At 50.0% G+C, this 17986-nt stretch overlaps 1 protein-coding gene across 1 annotated transcript in view; it reads right to left on the minus strand.

The window, feature by feature from the left end:
* The window catches only part of PAX2 (paired box 2), a 74846-nt gene that overhangs the window by 25943 nt on the left and 30917 nt on the right, over positions 1-17986 (minus strand).

Consider the following 17986-nt stretch of genomic DNA (forward strand, 5'->3'; position numbering starts at 1 on the left):
TGTGCAGAGCCTGGGATCCAGCAGTGGGGCCCTGATCTCCGTGCAAAAGAAGAGAATTGTAAAACCAAAGATCACCTTGACTGGAAGGAGAGCCACCCACAGGGTAACAGTGATTACTCCCTGATCGTGAGCAAATTCTTTTCTTCTCATCTAAGTTTTTCTATATGATCCAGGCCTTGTACAGGAAGCACATACCACTTCTAGAATCATTAATAAAAATGGCTTTTACTCCTCAACAAAAAGATGTGATTTCCTCATTCACTTAACCTTGTCACTCCCCATCCATTCCTGGGCCACCCTGGAGCAGAGCCCTACCTCCCACACCTCTGACCCCAGGCCAGAGCCCTCTTGCTGGCCAATCATGAATAGGGCTGGCCGGTGAGTTCTCAGCAGCTTGGGGAGGGGGACAGGCACTGAATACCATGTATTAGGGATGAGGGCTAGAGACAAGGGACAAAACAGAAGTGTTCTGTCTTCCTTGTGTGTTGACACTGTACCTGAATCTCCAAAGCAGTCCCTACAAGGGACAAGAGAAATTCTCGTGTGCTGACCAAAAGGTAGGTGGGGTTGATGGTAATAGAGAGAATGAAATAATGCCATTTCCTTGGTCAGAAAGCACCAAGGCTCATCAAAATCAAAGTGGAATGAATAGGGGCTGCCCACCAAACCCCAAGAAGTAGGAATTAGGCATTTGAGAGAAATTCCTTTAAAGTATAGCAAAGAACTATATTAACTGCAGTTTTCCAAGCCCAAATACACACATCTACCCATCTATGGGGAAACTGACAATATTAGGGCTTCCACCTACACTCATTAAATCCATTCACTTTTACGAGGTATTTACTATCATTCTTATCTTTCAGATGAGAGGCAAAGTTATTTGTTCAATATCATCCAACTAGAAAGTAGGCAAAGGCTGGATTTGAACTCAGGAATATCTGACTCCAAAGCCCTCTCCACTCTATCAAATTTGCCTTCCCTGTCAAAGATCATCATCACTGTCATGTACTGAGCACTAACTATGTACTAGGCAGGCTCCAGGTTCTTTATTACACATTATCTCTAATTCCCACATAACACTTGCAGAAGAGCTACCATTAATCCAATGTTACAAAAGAAGAAACAAGCCGAGGGAGAGTGAAAAACATGTGAGTGCTTCACACAGCTAACAAGGAGCAATCCCAGGGAAAGTCAGTCTCACTTCACCTGTAGACCAAAAATGACCTGAAAAAGTGATATAGGAAGAAAAGAGAAATGTGTGGAGGAAGTGGGGACAGTAGGTGATGGACCTCAGCCTCTAGGGGGCTTCGGGGAGGAGGAGGGGTCAGGGCACTGATCCGGGTGGGAGCTCTTTGCTGCATCCCAGTCTGACCAGTGGCCTCTGCCCCCTCTCCCTGTCTTAGCTCCTCTAACGCCACCTTCCTCCTCTGAGGGGTTCACTCCCAGGCCGCCCCCAGTCTCCCCAGCTGCCAGTTGTTGCAGTTTCAAACTCAATTGTTCTCCTCAGTGCTGAGGCAAATGGAGTCATTAATTACCTTCTATCAGCTGGGCTGAGTTCAGAATGCGATCAATATCCCCGCTTGTCATTCAGGGCAGCCTGCCTGTGCCGCTCCAGCCCCACCCCCACGGTGGCGCAGGACCGCGAGGTCTGGGCTGACACCCTGGCCTCCTATCTGATTGAGAACGGGGAGAGAGGTCGGGTATGCTGAGGAATGGGGCTGCTTTCCGGACTGGGAGAAGAGCGAGGATTAACAAAACGGGGAGGGGAGGGGGCAGAGGGGAGCGGGAAGGAGAAAGGAAAAGGAAGGAGCATGAGGGGTGAGGAGAGAAGGGCAGGAGACAGAAGGAGGAGGGAGGAGGAAATGGGGGAGCCATGAGCTGGGAAGAAGCTGATGCAAACACTGTCTGTCCAAGGAGGTGGGATGACATTCCCCATGGTCTCCTGTCCTTATACCAGACGATCCGTGGGACTGCCCTGGCCAGTCACCCCAAGCCACGCTCAAGAGGAGGGCATGAAGAAGTCCTTGGAAACCTGGCCCGAAGCTTTGGCTCTGAGCAAGACCAGCTTCTGCCCAGCCTTCCAGCCCCGGAGAACCTGCTAACCCTGACCAAGCCCTGCTTCTAAACACTCCATGAGTTCACGATAGGGTGGAAGGCAGGGGCATGGCTACCTGCCTGCCTGACCTCAGTCTTACTGGGCCCATCTACACCCATGTGCCTCTGGGGACACTAACTACACTAGTGGCCCTAATGTGACACTGAACTAGGAGTATCATCTCCTGGGTTGAAATCCTAGTTTTGTCCCTCACGTGCTATGTGACCTTGGCCAAGTCCCTCGAGCTTTTCTGGACTGAGTTTCCTCAGATGAACACCAGAGGGTTGCTAGCTCCTACCTCAGCAGTGTTCACTTCTCTTTTCTCTGTGTTCCAGTAGACATCTATCCAAACCGCGTTGTAGAAATAATAATAATAACTAAAATCGATCCAGCTCCTATAATGGTACCAGACACTATGCCTAACGTAATCCACTGATTCAATCCTTACAGTAACAGCAGCTCACGTTAAGTGCTTACTATACATAGGGCACTCATCTAAGAATTTTACACATATTGACTTGTTTAATTTTCACCAGAACTTAAGCAGGAAGCTCCTATTATTATCCCCATTTATTTTGTAGGCGAAGAAATGGAAGTGAAGAGGTTCAGGAACTTTCCCGAGGTTACAGAGCTAACACGTGATGGAGCAGTCAGAAGCAAATCCAGACAATATGCCTCGGGCAGTTCAGCTCATAATCTGGAGAAACCAAGGGCTACACAGGCTTTGCAACTCACCCCGAAGTACTTATTCCAGCCAGTAAGTGGCAAAGCCAAGTTTAGAATCAATATGTATCGTAGTTATCACTATCATTATTTTTTTGGCCACATGGCGCGGCTTGTGAGAACACAGGGTCCTAACCACTGGACCGCCAGGGAATTCCTACGTCATTATTTTTTAATGTTTGTTTTCTTCACTAAACTGTGACTATTTTAAAGGCAGGGACCCATCTTTTTCATGTATGTAAACTTAGCCCAGGGCCTGACACATAGTAGGTGGCAAAAAATGTTGGCTGATTTGTTGCATAGAATTCCCAAAGCAAAGATTGATCCATTCTTTACTTGCCTTGCAGTTTACCTTTTAGAAGGAAAAAGAAGCAGTGTAGGACACTGCCACTCTGGATTCAGTGTTATCACATTTTATAGCCAGAAAGTGTCATGGAGATAATTTAATCCGTTCCCTCTTAGAGATTTAAAAAGAAAAAAGAGGCTCAGAAAGGTTGGGTAATTTCCCCATGTCACACAGCTAGTCATCGTTAGGATACAGAGGTTTCTCAGACTCGTGCCCTTTTCCGCTACCCCAGGCTGCTTAATTCTGACCAAGAAAGAAAAAACTGATAAAAGGGAACTGTTGGGGATCTGGGGAGAAAGCACCCATGTCTAGAGGTGACAGTAGCAAAAGGAGGGGGCATTGCACAGGATCTGACTTGAGAAAAGCAAACTGCTATGTGTTGAGGGAAAGAATGGTTGTGTGATCCCGTGGCAAGAGATTCTAGAAGGGAATATAATTCCATGAGGACAGGATGCTCTAAAAATGAAATTCTGCTGCTACAAGCTCAAATAATCAACCTGACAAAGTAAAGGGAGTAGGAGTGGGAGTGGGGGAAGGGTGGAAAGAGAGGGTCTTGAAGGGAAATCATTGTTGTTGCACATGAATAAGCTTTAAAATATGATGAGCCTAGATTTTAAAAGAACATGTACATGGAACAGTGGAAGATTATGCAGCCATTAAAAAATCATGTTTTCAAAGAATATTTAATGATATGTGAAAATGGTCCTATATAATGTTAAGTGAAAAAAGCGAGACACAAGCTGTATATACAGTATAATTCCAATTCTGATAAAAATTATATATATATTTAATTATGTATACACAGGGGAAAAAAAGACTGTAAAGAATATGCCAAAATTCTAAATCTCATCACCAAAATTCTCTTGGTGATGAGATTATGGGTGATTTTTTTTTTAATTTACTGTATCCTCCAAATATTTTTACAATGAGTATACATTACACTTATTATCAGACAAAAGTTATTTTTTTCCCTCTTATAAAGGACACACACAACAGATGGAAGGAGGGGACCATAACCAGGGATGGATATGAGAGTAGCAGGAGCCTGTCAGGAAGACAAAAGCTCAGAACAAGCTGAAACAACAAAAAAGGGCCTTGGTAGCTACGTCTGGAGAAAGAACAAAAAGGAAGGCTAGCTTAAGCTCAGTGCTCAAGAAAGGATGCAATGCTGAGAGAGAAGGCGGAACTTCTCAACCCCTGGCTTGACGTGGTCTTCTCCATCAAAGAAAAGGATCTTCAAAATGGGACCAGGAGGAGCTGCCCAGGTCAGGAGGAGGCCAGGCAGGTACCTCTTAACCATTTCAATTGAGTTACCTCTCCCAGGCCCAGATAATTCATATATCAGAACTCAGGTGAGGCAGGGTGGTGGCTGGGGGGAGGTAGATAGCATCCTAAAGTTTTTGTTGATAATCCTTGAGTGGTCACAATAAAAGGGCAACACAGTGACAAAACCAATGCCATCGTGAAAAGGGGAGAAAGGTAAGCTTATGCAAACAACAGTCTAGTACATTTAATATTAGGGTCTGGAAATCTTTTAGAAGAAATTATCATGCCGTTAATGTGTGGGCATTAGAAAAGAAAATGGTAATACTGTGGAGTCTGCATGCACTCCCCAAGAATACGTGGTAGCACATTAACTAGTTATCAGTGCTTAGATCAAATGCCATCCCTACAAAGACTTCCTCAATTGCCCTGATGGGAAGCAACTGCCCCCCGCTTCTTTACATTTATCATAGCACTTTATACCTTGATCATAGATCTATCACATTCTGCTTGTGTAATGGTGTGCACATCTATCTCCCTACTAGATTAGAAGCTTCTTGAGGTCAGGGACTGTGTCCTTCCTATTTACCTTTGTAGATCAGTCCTGCTATGCTTTATCCATAGCAGACATTCAATTTTCTCATCAACTTATATTGGATTTTTAAAATTGATTGATTAAGGAAACACTGTGGGTATAGTGAATGGTAACAGAGAATTTCACAGAGAGTCTTCCTAACTTTATGGACAAGATGAAGGACAGTGAAATGGCTGATGGCTGTTGGGCTCAATGGTCCCTAAAGCACCCAGGAGGGACGTCTCCACTGGTGGGCCATGTGGCTTTCCTTTATTTTAAAGGAAAATCACTCTTTAAAAAAACTACTTGGGGGACTTCCCTGGTGGTCTGGTGGTAAAGAATCCACCTTCCAATGCAGGGGACATGGGTTCGATCCCTAGTCGGGGAACTAAGATCCCTCATGCCGCAGGGCAACTAGGCCCGCGGGTCCCAACTACTGAGCCCGTGTGCCTCAACTACAGAGCCCACGTGCTCTGGAGTCTGTGTGCCACAACTAGAGAGAAGCCCACACACCACAACGGAGATCCCGCGCTTGGAAATGAAAGATCCCCCGCGCAACTAAGAAGATCCTGCGTGCTGCAACTAAGACCCGATGCAGCCAAATATTAAAAATAAAAAATAAAGTAAAATAAATAAAAATAAATTTAAAAAATGAGTAGGAGATGTCGGACAAACAAGAAAAAAAACCTACTTGGATGATGACATAGAAGACATCCTTATGATCTTAATTGGGTGGAATTAAGAGCCCAAACCAACAAGATGAAATTCAACAGGGATAAATGGAATGCCCTATGTTTAGGTTTAAAAAAAATCAATTACACAAGTGTAGAATGGGGTAGACCTGGCTTGATAGCAATTGATGTGAAAAAGATCTCAAGGTTTTAGTTGACCACGAACTCAATATGAGTTTGAGTCTGACACGGCTGCTAAAAAATCGAATGTAATCTTAAACTACATTATGGATGCAGAATCTCCAGGTGGAGAATGGCAAGCGTTCTACTGTACTCGGCTTTGGCTAGACTGTCTCTAGAGTTTAGTGTTCATTTAAGAAGGACTTTAACTGTCAAGAATGAATTCAGAGATGGGTAACCAGGATGGTGAAGGGCCTTCCACAAGCATAGGGACCACACCATGTGAGAAACTGAAATCCACTCAGGGCTCAGCCCGGTGTTAGGTGCTCAGTAAATCAGGTGGAATGAATGGAAGGGTGGGAGGGAGGGAGAAAAGAGGGGCTGTTGCGTGGAGATCTTTACCACCCCTCTATGTGGCAAATGTTGTTATCTTATTTTAAAGATGAGGAAACAGATTCGGAGAGATTATGTAATCAGCCAAAGGTCCCAAGGCAAGCAAGGAGAGGAGATGGAGCCCAATCCAGACATCGGGATTCCAAGTCCCATCCTCTTCCCTCAACACCACGCTGACTCAGTATAAAGGCAGTGCTGCTAACAATGACAACTGTCCATCTATGTCCTATGTCCAGGCAGGGGCTGTGACCTGTCAAACAGAACTGCTAGAGGGGAGAGTTCCATGTGAGTGGCAGATAAAACCAGATGACCTTTAAGAATCTGACTCTCTTGTCACCAGCCTTAGCCCAGCCACTGGCCTCCCTCCATAGGCGAGATAGCCCTGGAGACAGCCTCTCCAAATCTCAGCCAATTCCAGCTTCAAGTCCCATCTCCTGCCTGCTCTTCTAGCCACTTCCCTGGATTTCTACTGAACACTCAGCCACATGGTTCAGCGTTCAGTTAACAGCTTATTGTCTGGTTTGGGATAGCCTTACCTCTTCATAGACTGTAAGTTCCATGAGATCCACAACCTGGTTATTTGCTCCTCTTACACATCCTAACACAGTGGGAACTTGGGCCCACAAAGATCCCCAGAGAGATCAGTGTAAGTTTTCTCAATATCCCACCTGTTTACACACTGAAGCAAAACCACAGACCCTCAGCTCTCTGAAATGGTTTATGGGAAATCAGCCCAAGGACAGAGAGATGGCCTGAATGATCATTTAGGGCCCTCATATTTTCTAACCAACCAGGGGAGAAGAGGCATATATGGGGGAGACCTAGAACCCCAGAGAATTACATCCACACTGTCACTATACCCGTTTTGAATAAGTTAGCCCCCAGTTACCTGTAGAAAAGTGGGTCATGGGCGCCTACTGCCAACATGCTGCCAGCGTGGTGGCTGTGACCCCTACGTGAGGAAGTAGAAGGACGGCGAGCAGGGACAGATGGCGGAAGGGGAACAAACAGGTAGTGGGGAGAGAGGACCGCTGCACAGAGGAAGGGGAGGAGTGAGCATTGGGTGGGTTTGGGTGAATTCCCCAGGATGATCAACCTTCCTGGCTGAGAGCATACGCTGAGCCTTCCTGCTGGCCTGCAGGCAGAGGCTGGGGCTCTGGGCGCACTGGCCACTGGCGGGGAAGGAGGGCTGGCTGAGGGTCTGTCTGAGGGGGACCTGAGTCCTCCTTCACTCCTGTCTGGGCTCTCAGGAGGGGCTGCGGCCTTCTGCCTGGTGCCGGGCTCCAGCTGGGGCCAGAACGAGTTAGAAACCTCTCTGGAGCCAGAAGGGAAGGGGCCTTTGTTAGCTCAAAGGACACAAGCAAGGCGAAAAATTACATACCAGGCCGCTCTAAGTATGCTTGTTTAGAGAAACTGCTTGCATTTATGAAGTCTTTGGTGCGGAAAGCAGGGTTGCAAATGACTGCATCAGAGCGACAGTAAAGGCCATTAATTTCCTGTTATGTTTTCCTGTGTTGGGGGCTTTATTAATTTAATTTTACACTGTCGAACAACAGCGAGAGCTGACACTGCCACACCGCCACGGCTGGGGTTTTCTTTTTGTGTGTGTAGCAAAGCTTTGCCTGACATGCAAATCAACGCTATTACTGGAACCAATAAAGATGTGTGGAGGGAAGAGGGGAGGGATGAGGAGGGGGAATGAGGGAAGGAAGGAGGGAGGAAGAGAGAAAAGAGGAGAGAAAGGGCAAAAGCCATCCCTGGGCAGTTTCTGCCTCCCTCCATGGCTTGTGTCTCCTGGCTTCCCAGAGCATCCTCCACAATCAATTTCCAGCCATCCTTCCCCTTCCCTTGTACCCTCTCCTGCTTGACTCTCTGCCTTCAGATGACTCTACCTCTGTTTTCCTGCTCTGTCCCAGCTCCTGGAAGAACCTGAATAGGGACACGGAGTTCTCAGGAAAAGGTGGGAGGTAGGCTTCTCCCCACTGCCCGTCCCCAGCTCAGGCGTTTCATGGGGCAGGAGATGGATGTTGCCACCTTGCCCTGGGCAGAGAGAAGGCTTTGCTATATATTTCCCTTTCCAGTCATCTTTCTTCACACTCTCCTTTTGTCTGAAGTCAAGGATTCTGGCCCACTTACATATTATTAGTGAACACACACATGAACCCAAGTGCTGGTGCACATGCGGAAGAGTCTAGAAAGGCAGTTACTCCGCCTTGCTTATAAGTCCGTCTGAGAGCTCCCATATCCTAACCTGGTCAACTATTTAGTTCCTCTGAATTCCCAGAAAAAATACTGTCTCTGATTGTTTTTCCTTAAGAGACTCCTTAAATTTCTCCTGAAGGACTGTCTTCAGTAGCTGTGGGGTATCTGATTGGTCTAGAGCAAGGTGCCAGACAAAAATGGATCCCCAGCATCAGAAAAAAGGCAGGTTCTTGGGAGACCACATTCTGGTCCCTTTTCCTTCCTAGACCTCAAGACCACCTGCACTGCCCTTTTCCCAGAGCAGCTTCCACAAGCTGGTTGCCCCAGTGGTCCACACTGCAAAGGAGATGGAGATGCGGATGGGGAGGTAAGAGGGAAGGGAAGCTCCCAGGGTCCCTTCTACCAAACACTCTTCTGCATCCCTCCATCCCAGGCTTTGCAGTCTGTTGGGGCCTAGGGAGATCTGTGTGAGCCAGTGACAGAGAGAGAGAGACAGAGAGACAGAGAGATTCTGTGTGTGTGTGTGTGTGTGTGTGTGCGTGTGTGTGTGTGTGTGTGTGTGTCTGTGCATCTCTCCCTCTGCCACCGGCTTGCTTGCACTCCTGCCTGCACTTTCTGTTTCGGGAGCTGTCTGGCAGGCTCCAAGAGGCTGTTGGATGGACTCCAGCTCTCCCCAGGAGGAGAGCATAAACTTCATAAACTGCATTTACTTTAATGCAGGTTCCTGGGGCTGCCTTCCTCCTGCTTTTCTTCCCTCCCCTTGTCTGCTCTGTCTCGATCACATTTTATCCCTGCCCTTGTGTGCACCCGGACACCACACACATACACACACACACACACACACACAAACACACACACACACTATAGCTCTTGAAAAAGATGAAGCCTGGGCAGGAGGACGGGTGGGCAAGGTGTAAAAGCTTTGTCTGAAGGAGGAAGCCTCAGCCCAGCCCTGGAAAGACCCCCGTGAGATGTCCACACGCTTGCCTCCAGAGGAGATGAGCACAAAGGGTGCTTTGAGGCAGGCCGGCGGGCACCTCAGGGAGGGAGGGATGCTGACATTTCGCTCGGATGGCCAAATGAGGAGCCACCTGGAGGCTGGGATACGGGCTCCAAGGAAGGGAGGGAGAGAAGGCGAGGCCTCCATGCAGGTTGAGGTCTGTGAGGCCTCCCTTGTCTGGTGCTGTCAAGGTCAGCAGGTTTGAGTTCACCGAAGGGTCAGGATGGTTTGAATTACTGGCTGTGCTGCAACTACTCGGCTCTGAGGCTCGTGATCCGTCTCCCAGCCCTCCCCCAACCCTCCTGGCCCTTCCACCCCCACGGGGGAGAATGGGGAGGGTCCCCCCTGCCGGCCACCGGGGCCCTGAGGAAGGCAAGCAAGGGAGGGGGCCCTCCCTGGGCTCTGGGGCCCCTCTTGTGCAGCCAGCAATGGTCGGGAGGCTGCTGGGACCCATTCCTCTGGCAGGCGGCACTCCTGGGTCTCCCCAGCTTACCTTCTCCCCGACCCTTTTTCTGAGGGGTCCTCCAGGCCCCTGCCCGGATTTCTCTCTTGTAGCCCTTGCCTGTGGGGGAAGGAGGACGACACCTACCTGCAGGGCTGGAAGGTAGTTGCCAAGTGGAAGACAAGGGGTTGAAGATGTGTTCTGACACGGTGGGTGTGCATACACGTGCACAGGAGCGCACAGATGCGGGAGTGGGGAGGACCCGAGGCCTCTGCTGAGAAAGTTATTGCTATTCCCACCCCAATTTCCAGTGGTGGAGGGTCACACACAGCCCCTCCACTGCAAGTCTGTACCTCCTGTCCTGGGGAGCGGGGTCAACCCATCCATTCTGACTTTTTGGCACTTTACGAAAAAAATGTACTCTTTTGTGCTAAATCTCAACATCCTTCCTCAGACAACCAAATATAACTCTTTACCCACAACAGCATGAACTGGCTGGGAAACTAAGGGGGTTAATGACGCGGCTACAGTCTCTGATATAAACGCAGGGATTTACAAATTCACGCACCTATGTCAGCTACACACAGCCATGGCTAAACCCTGCTATCTCTCTACAGAAAAAAGTAAGTCCGAGTGTGCACAGGGCGCAAGGCAAAGGTCTCAATAAAACCTTTAAACCTAACTCTGTATAATGACATGGTTGGTGTTCAACAGGCTCGTAGCCAACATTACCCTGAGAGTTAGGCTAAAATATGTGATCCAACTAAGATAGAAAAATTCCCCCCTCAGGTATGAACGGTCTAATTTCCCACGTTACTAGGAAGATATACTCATAACAATGAATGTGTGTTCAGCAGTGGGTTTTGGGGGTTTGTGTGTCTTAGCAAATACTGACCTTTAAAACTTAGTTTGCTCTTGGGCTGGAGTGGACAGTAGCCAGGGTTTGAATATTTGTTGGAAAATGAACATAGGTTGAGCTTTGTTAATACAGTTAAAGTTGGGTGCTTGTCTAGACAGATGACTACCTCCATGCAGATTTTGTTTCTGAACTTTCATAGAACCTGCCTCCTTAGGTTCAGAGTCTGTGACCTGTGCTTGGTAGTATGTAATGTTTGTGAAATAATATAATTCTAGCAATAACCCGCAGAGGTACTTTCCTTACAGAAACTCAAACTCCACTTGGCTTCCCTCTGCCAATATACTGTCCTCATGCAGTGCCTGGCCGGGGCCTGGAGGAGAGTAAAAGCAAAAATGGCTCTGCGACATCCTGCCCACGATGCAAGCGCACTCCAGAGGTCTGAGAGCACAGCACCCCGGGTCCACGCTCCTGGATGGGTCTTCTCTAAGAAAGGAGTTGGATGGCTGGGAGTGTGTGTGTAGGGACTGAGTGGCAAACAGACATAACTGCTCCCAAGTGCTGGGTTTAGGTTAAGGAATCAGTGCAACCTCCTTTTGTTTACCCAACATAGTGCAACCTCACCTTGCCTCTGGGCCCTCCTCTGCACCCCTCCCAGCTCCTTCAGGCTGCATCCTGTCCCACTAAGATGATGTGGACTCAGCGAAACTTCCCTAAGCATTTCCCATGCAGGGAGCGCTCAGATCCCTCTCTGCTTCTGCCAGCCCCCAGCCCCTGGACCAAAAGGCCACAGAGAACAGGCGCTGTGGGCCCCAGAGAGTCAGGCTCTGGCTCCTGCCTCTGCCTCTAAATGTCCACCCATGCAAACCTGCGAAGGAGCGCTCACCTGCAGATCCCCCCAGCAGCCTCCTCCAGGACCGAAGGTCCGGGCCTTGAGCACCAGAGTCCCAGCGCCTGGCAGCTGGCCAGCGGCGGCCTCTCCTCTTTCCCAGCGTCCTCCTTGCCTGCCTTTTCTGACACCAGCACTCCTCCTGCTGCCCCTCCAGAAAGAGAGCAGGGAAGAGAGCCCGGTGACCAGGGCATGCCTGGTTTACACTAATGAGATACACCGAGTGTAATCCAGCCATGGAGGCAGCCTACAAAGGGAGGTGATCTCGGGCGGCCAGGAGCAGAGCTGCTCAGGTAATTGGTTTATCTATCTGGAAGCAGGGGGAGCAATCTCAGCACAGACAGACTAGCAGTAAAGTCTCTTCCTTAAGGCTATTTCCTTTGTCTTTTCAATTGCTTGCACATCCATGTGAGAGAGGGAGAGAGTGTTAAAGAGAGAGGGAGAGGGAGAAATGTTAATTTGTGAATTAATGGCTTTTCTCAGCGGAATTGTAAATTCAAATGTCACCTCACACGGTGACACCACGGCTGGTCTGCTGAAGAAGCAATGATAAGATCCCCCACCTCCCTCGGTGCCCCTCCCTCCCCAAAGGTAGCTGCGGAGTGGAACATGCTACTTTTAATTTGCAATAACAACACAACAGAGGTATGCAGTAATGACTGCCTTCTTCTCCCCTCCTCCTGGCTTCCTTCCCCCCAGTCCAGTTGGCTCCCCACTTCCTCCCTCCCAACCCTCTGCTCTTCTGAAGCAACACCTCACCTCACCCTGGCTGCCCCCCACCCCACCCCAACCAGGGCCTGATCACATGGGGGGGTGCCTTTGGAATTGATGCTGCAACCCTCTCTTCTCCTTCAATAATCAGGGAATTAATGACCCTGAAGTTAAAGTGAGGCTGATACCGAGGCCCTGCCCAGCGTTGGGAAAAAGCCTTCATTGTTTTCAAGCAGGAGGCGGGCAGCAGCGAGGGAGATTCATGGACGGAGATTGAATATGCAATTTTCTTTCACCTTGCCAAGAGCTGCCCCTGGGCTGTGCCTGGCCTAAATTTTTCCTTTTACCATCTCTGCCTTATCCGGCCCTCCCACCTCCCTTCCATTCTTTCCAGAAAATTACCTTCAAAATTGATTTCCACTTTTACAAACAAATATAATGGGAACACAGGAAAAAACTTGGGCCGTGATGAATTAGGGCTGTCAGGTGTTTCCAGGTCTCCTTTGCTTTTGTTTTACTACCCGATCTGCTCTTTGTTTTTCCAAGGGCTGGAAAAAGTGTCTCCCATCCACTGAGGGCCTGACCCTCCAGGCCACAGGGCCTCAGCCCCCAAAGCCAGCAGTAGCCCAAGGCGGAAGTGAGCCAGGCCCTGAGATTCTGTTAGCCTCTTGGTTTCCCAGTGGAATCCTGGGCCACCTCCTCCTATTCTGCTCTCTGGCCCTTAGGAACCCACTCTCTGAAGACTCTCTAATTGCCGCCCCCGGCTCTTTCCCCTGGTCCCCGCACCATGTTCCCTCTGGCCCCCATACCTCTTAAAGTCCAGACCAGATGCAAACCTCCACCTCCTCTAATGTGGGCAGGATCAGTGTATACCTCGACTAGAGCAAATAAGAGACAGACACTGAGAGATCGCGAAAGACAGGCAGGTTGAAGACCGGGGAGGGGGGAGAAACCCTGAGGTTGGGAGACCAGGTTCCTCTGTAAGGGTTCCCAGTCTCAGTCTCCCTTGCCTTGGGGGCCAGTCCACCCATGGAGGCAGGATCAGGACAGCCCGTCCTTTTGCCAACAGAATGCAGGGTGATGCCTACAGGGCCCTTTGGGCAAAATTCCATACGCGAACCTATGCCTCAAGACCATGCAGCCTTAACACACCCAGGCCTGGCTTAGAGCTCTCCCAGCTCCCTGGAGCTGCTGACAGGGACATGGACATGCACCTGCTCACATTTGAACATCTCTTCGCGTGCATACACTACCCAGAAAACTGCATGCCTGCCCAATGCAGTTCTGCATCCCCTTTCACCCAACGACCTCAGAAAGGTAGAGAACACACAATACCGACATTTGCATAACCCATGTAGAAAAGCACATGTGGCCACAAAACAAACATACATTTCCCAGGGTAAATAAATAAACTTGTATGTGGGAACAGAAATACACAGCAATGGATAGAGGGAGGGATGCCTCCACGTTAGAGAAGAAGGGGTCCCGTATTTATTTACCCACATCTAAAATGCCTGTGGAGGCTAATAAGAGATGACATGCGGCCCAAGTGGATAACCGCAGAGCAGATGAGCAAGCAGAGATGGACAGAGGTCCTCCCAGTCACACAGGGGAGGCTCATATCTTTCCCCCACTGCCCTGGTCCCATCTAGGTCGGTTTATCCCAGCATCAGCTTCCCTAGGCTGCCCTACGTAAGAGGAGCTGCACCACGATGAGAGAGGCTGTACCTAAAAAAGTTTCTTTCTGACACAACTTCATTTCCCCTTGAAACATAAACCTGCCAATTACGCCTTCCTCCCCAGACACACAGCAAGCCATCTTCCGAGACGGAGTCGGCTCAACTCCATCTCCATGATCGCGTGTAGTGCTCCCCACATCCCTGTGAAGTAAGTACCGTCACCGTCTCCATTTCACAGAGGAGAAGACTGAGCTGATGAAGGTTAAGTGACTTGCCCAAGGCACTAGGACTCAAAGCCGGCTGCACCTCCCTCCCTCCAGACCCCTTCCCCACTGAGCCACACTGCCCATCCCTGCTGCGCTCCCGGGACTGCCTGTTGGCCTCCACCCGAATCCTTCTTCTGCGTGGGGGTCTTTGCAGCCTTCTCTTGCCTGAAGCCCAGGCTCCTAGACAGAGCAGGTGCTGCTCCTTCCCACAGCCTAATCCCCTCACTTGCTCCAAGTCAAATCTGAGCAACACACTGGGGGACTTTTGGGGAGAAACTAACTAAGGAAATAAACCACTTCTTGAAGTTACAGCTTCATCCAAAGCAGAAGGGAGCTATTAAAGGCAGTGACAGGTCTCGGCTGTTTGCAGCCATGCAGCCTGCCCTACCTGCAAACGTACAACTGCACCGGCCTGGCACCACTCGACTGCACAATTCATTGTGCCCCTAATTAATGGAAGGCAGAATCACGGCCCCCTGCAATCCCACACATCAAAGGATGATACCAACACACCTCCCCTCACACAGATCAAAAGACTCACACATATGACTTCATTCAGATTTTTGGACAAGTTATGTAATTGCTCTGGCCTTCAACAACACTGATGGAGGGCAATGCTTTAGGCCACAGCCAAAAGCAACTGGGTGAAGCTAAAGGACTTAGGTCTTTCAGCCTAAAAAGAATACAAGAGTCCCTAACCTGCAGCCACATACGCCAGGGCATGCAACATTCGGGGAAGCAGTGTTCCTTCAAAGGACCCTAATATACCCACCCATAATTGTAGCCAAGAAGAGGGAAAGATTTTAGCAGGGTACTGAACGGGGATCTACCTTCTCAGACGGATGGACAGCCTGTCTGCCGGGTGCTTTGTGACATAACTTCCTCATCTATCCCTGGTCTGTCTACCTGTCTCATTCTGGGACCTCCTGGACTCTTGTGGGGAGGGGAGGTCAAAGCTTCTTGACTCGCATATTTCTTAAAGGCAAGTCTGGGGATTCTTCCATGCTTCCAAAGGCCAAAGCATGAGAGGCGTCTCAAGCAGGCTCACAGGCACTGTCAGTTTCCTTTTTCCCCAGAGTCACAGCTGATTGGCCCTTCACTAATGTCCCCACAGATCTGATTGCTGCAGATACTAATAACGCTGTCCATGTTCTGAGTACCAATGCCAGTAACGCTCTGGGTATTATCACTGCGAACACCAATAACTACTGCTGAGATTGTCTCCAATAATGCCAGCGCACGCTGCAGTGACTGTCCTCGCTAATGCCCACCACCATTACATTGTTAGTGCTGAAGAATAGGCCGAACCGTACCCACAGGCAGGAGTGGGAGTGGCTTCCTTGAGGACAGAGAGGCTCACAGCTCACCCCTGGGCTATGACACTTCTAGGGAGATGCCCCAGTGGGTGGGGCCAAAATCGAGCCAGCCTGGCAGGGGTACAGGGTCCACCTGGAAACAGACCTGCCCCTCCACTCCCTCGAGGTCTAGTCCCTTGACATGTATCCCCATTCCCATCCCAGCGTCCCTCATCGTCTGAGTCAGCTCTCTCTTTTGCCTGTGGTGCTGGCCCAGTGGCTGAAGGATACACCTGGGTGTCTGTGCAGCCCATGCCCGAGGCTGCCTCCTGCGACCGGCCTGCCAGCTGCTGTGCTACCTTGGCCTGACTGCAGAGTTGGGCTACATCATCTTGACACATAATTATCTCCCCTATTCTTAATCATCTGAGCTGCTCCCTAATGCAAACTGGGCCTGGCTGCTTGGAGGCACCCAGAATGGGGGAAGGGGGGAATGGGCTGTGAAAGGTCTGCCTTTGCTCTAGCCTCTCCTTTCCCCTCCCTTTCTACCTGGGTCCGATGGATCAAGTGTGTGTGTGGTGGTGTGCGTTTGGGGTAGGGGGGTGGTCAGGGAATACTGGCCTCCCTAATAGGCTCTGGCCTCCACCAGGGGAAGGACAGCTCCATCTGGCCTGGGGTTGGTCAGAAGGGGTGTGTCAAGGCAAAAGAACCCTCTTCCCCCAAAAAGAAGCAGGGTCTCTGATCCTTCTTGCCAACTGGCTAGGCCTGTGGTAAGTATTTAAGCAGCAAGAGTAAACTTAGAGGCTGCCATTACCCCTCACCCAGAATTCAACTGCTTCCTGAGATGCCTCCCCACTGCCATCACCACCACCCTCCTGGAGGAGGGTCTTCCCCAGCCCAGCCCTGCTCTTGTCCTTTCCTGCCCAGACACTTGCAGTGGCTTCTCATGTCTGCAGGAAAAAGTCCAAACTCCTTATAGGGCCCCGTCTTGGCCTGCTCTCCTGTGACCCTAACCCCTCCGCTCAGCCTTACTGCCACGACTTCCCCTCAGGCCCTTTCATCCCAGCCAAAGCACCCCTGTGTTTTCAGCACAGTGTCTTCTGGGCACAAGGCTCAGTCTGTCCGATAGAATTTCAACTACCGTTGTCTTTGAACGGTGCCCCTTGTCCATCCCTCAGGCCCCTCCTCGAAGAGCAGCCTTTCCTGGAGGTTCACTGCCTCCCCACTTTGAGTTCCCATGGCCTGCAGCCCAGACCTCCATCACAACACAGATATCTAGATCTCTGATGGGCCTTTCTGCTCTCTGGACTCACGTGTTTTACATGCCCCACTAGACTGTAAGCTCCTTAAGGACAAGAATCATATCTTGTTCTGCTCTGGGATCCTACAGCACCAAGCCTTTCTTGCGACTGATGCCCAGGAAAGGGTGACTGAATTGAATTGACTTGAAACAATGAATGTGATCAATTGCTCAGAGAGGAGAGCACTCTGTTCTGGGCCAGCCGGGCCCGACCTGCAGTGGCCGCAGCCTCAGGCCAGCGACTCTCTAACCTCAGCTCCTTTCACGGCCCATAGGAGCCCAGGAAGCAGAGGACACGCTTGGCCCCAACCGCAGACCAATGGGGAAGAGGACAAAGGGGGGGTCCTGGTCATCTCACAGGTGCTGGTGGTTAAAGGAGAAAGCCTCAGGTTCTGAGGCAGAATCTTCCAGATCACTCAGAGTGCCAGGGAGCCTGGCGAAGGCCTGAGTGTGGGAAACCCCCAGAGAGAACTGAGACTTAGGCCCTTTCATGCAGCCACCCCCGCTGCCCGGCAGTGGCTGCCGCCAAAACAACCACAATGAAATTTAGTGAGTGGCAAAGGCCGTGGCAGCCAAATGGGTTTGGATGTTTTGGAAGAAGGAGAAATAGAGCCAGACAAGCTGTTTTCCTGTGAAACGAGGCCATTAGGGCTTCTGGAAGGAGGCCAGCCCCAGGTCATCCCTGTCTTGCCAGGCCCAGGCCTCTCCTACATGCTGTCCTTTCTGCTGGAGGCCGGGGCTCTCACACTCTCTTTTCCCTCAGTCTGGGTCTAGGGAATCTCAGCTTTGTCTCTTTTCTCTGTTCCTTACCCTCTAGAGCTGCCCCAATCAAGGGCTTGTCTGCGCTTGGGATGACCACATGATTTACTGTCCAAACAGGACATTTTTGAGAGAAAAAGGAGACGCTGACTGGCCAAGACGCAGAGACAAAGGCATAAATTGGGACTGTCTGGACTGATGGGATATTTGGTCACCCCCCTATGTTCATATTTAGAGGGTTCTGTCTATGTCATGGGAGATACCCTTAAAATCATATGCCCTTCCTAGACCAGGAAGTTACTGTCTCCCCAGCAGGGACCATGAGATCAGGGCAGGAAGCAG

This window comes from Pseudorca crassidens, chromosome 16 (assembly GCF_039906515.1).
Source record: "Pseudorca crassidens isolate mPseCra1 chromosome 16, mPseCra1.hap1, whole genome shotgun sequence".
NCBI lineage: Eukaryota > Metazoa > Chordata > Mammalia > Artiodactyla > Delphinidae > Pseudorca > Pseudorca crassidens.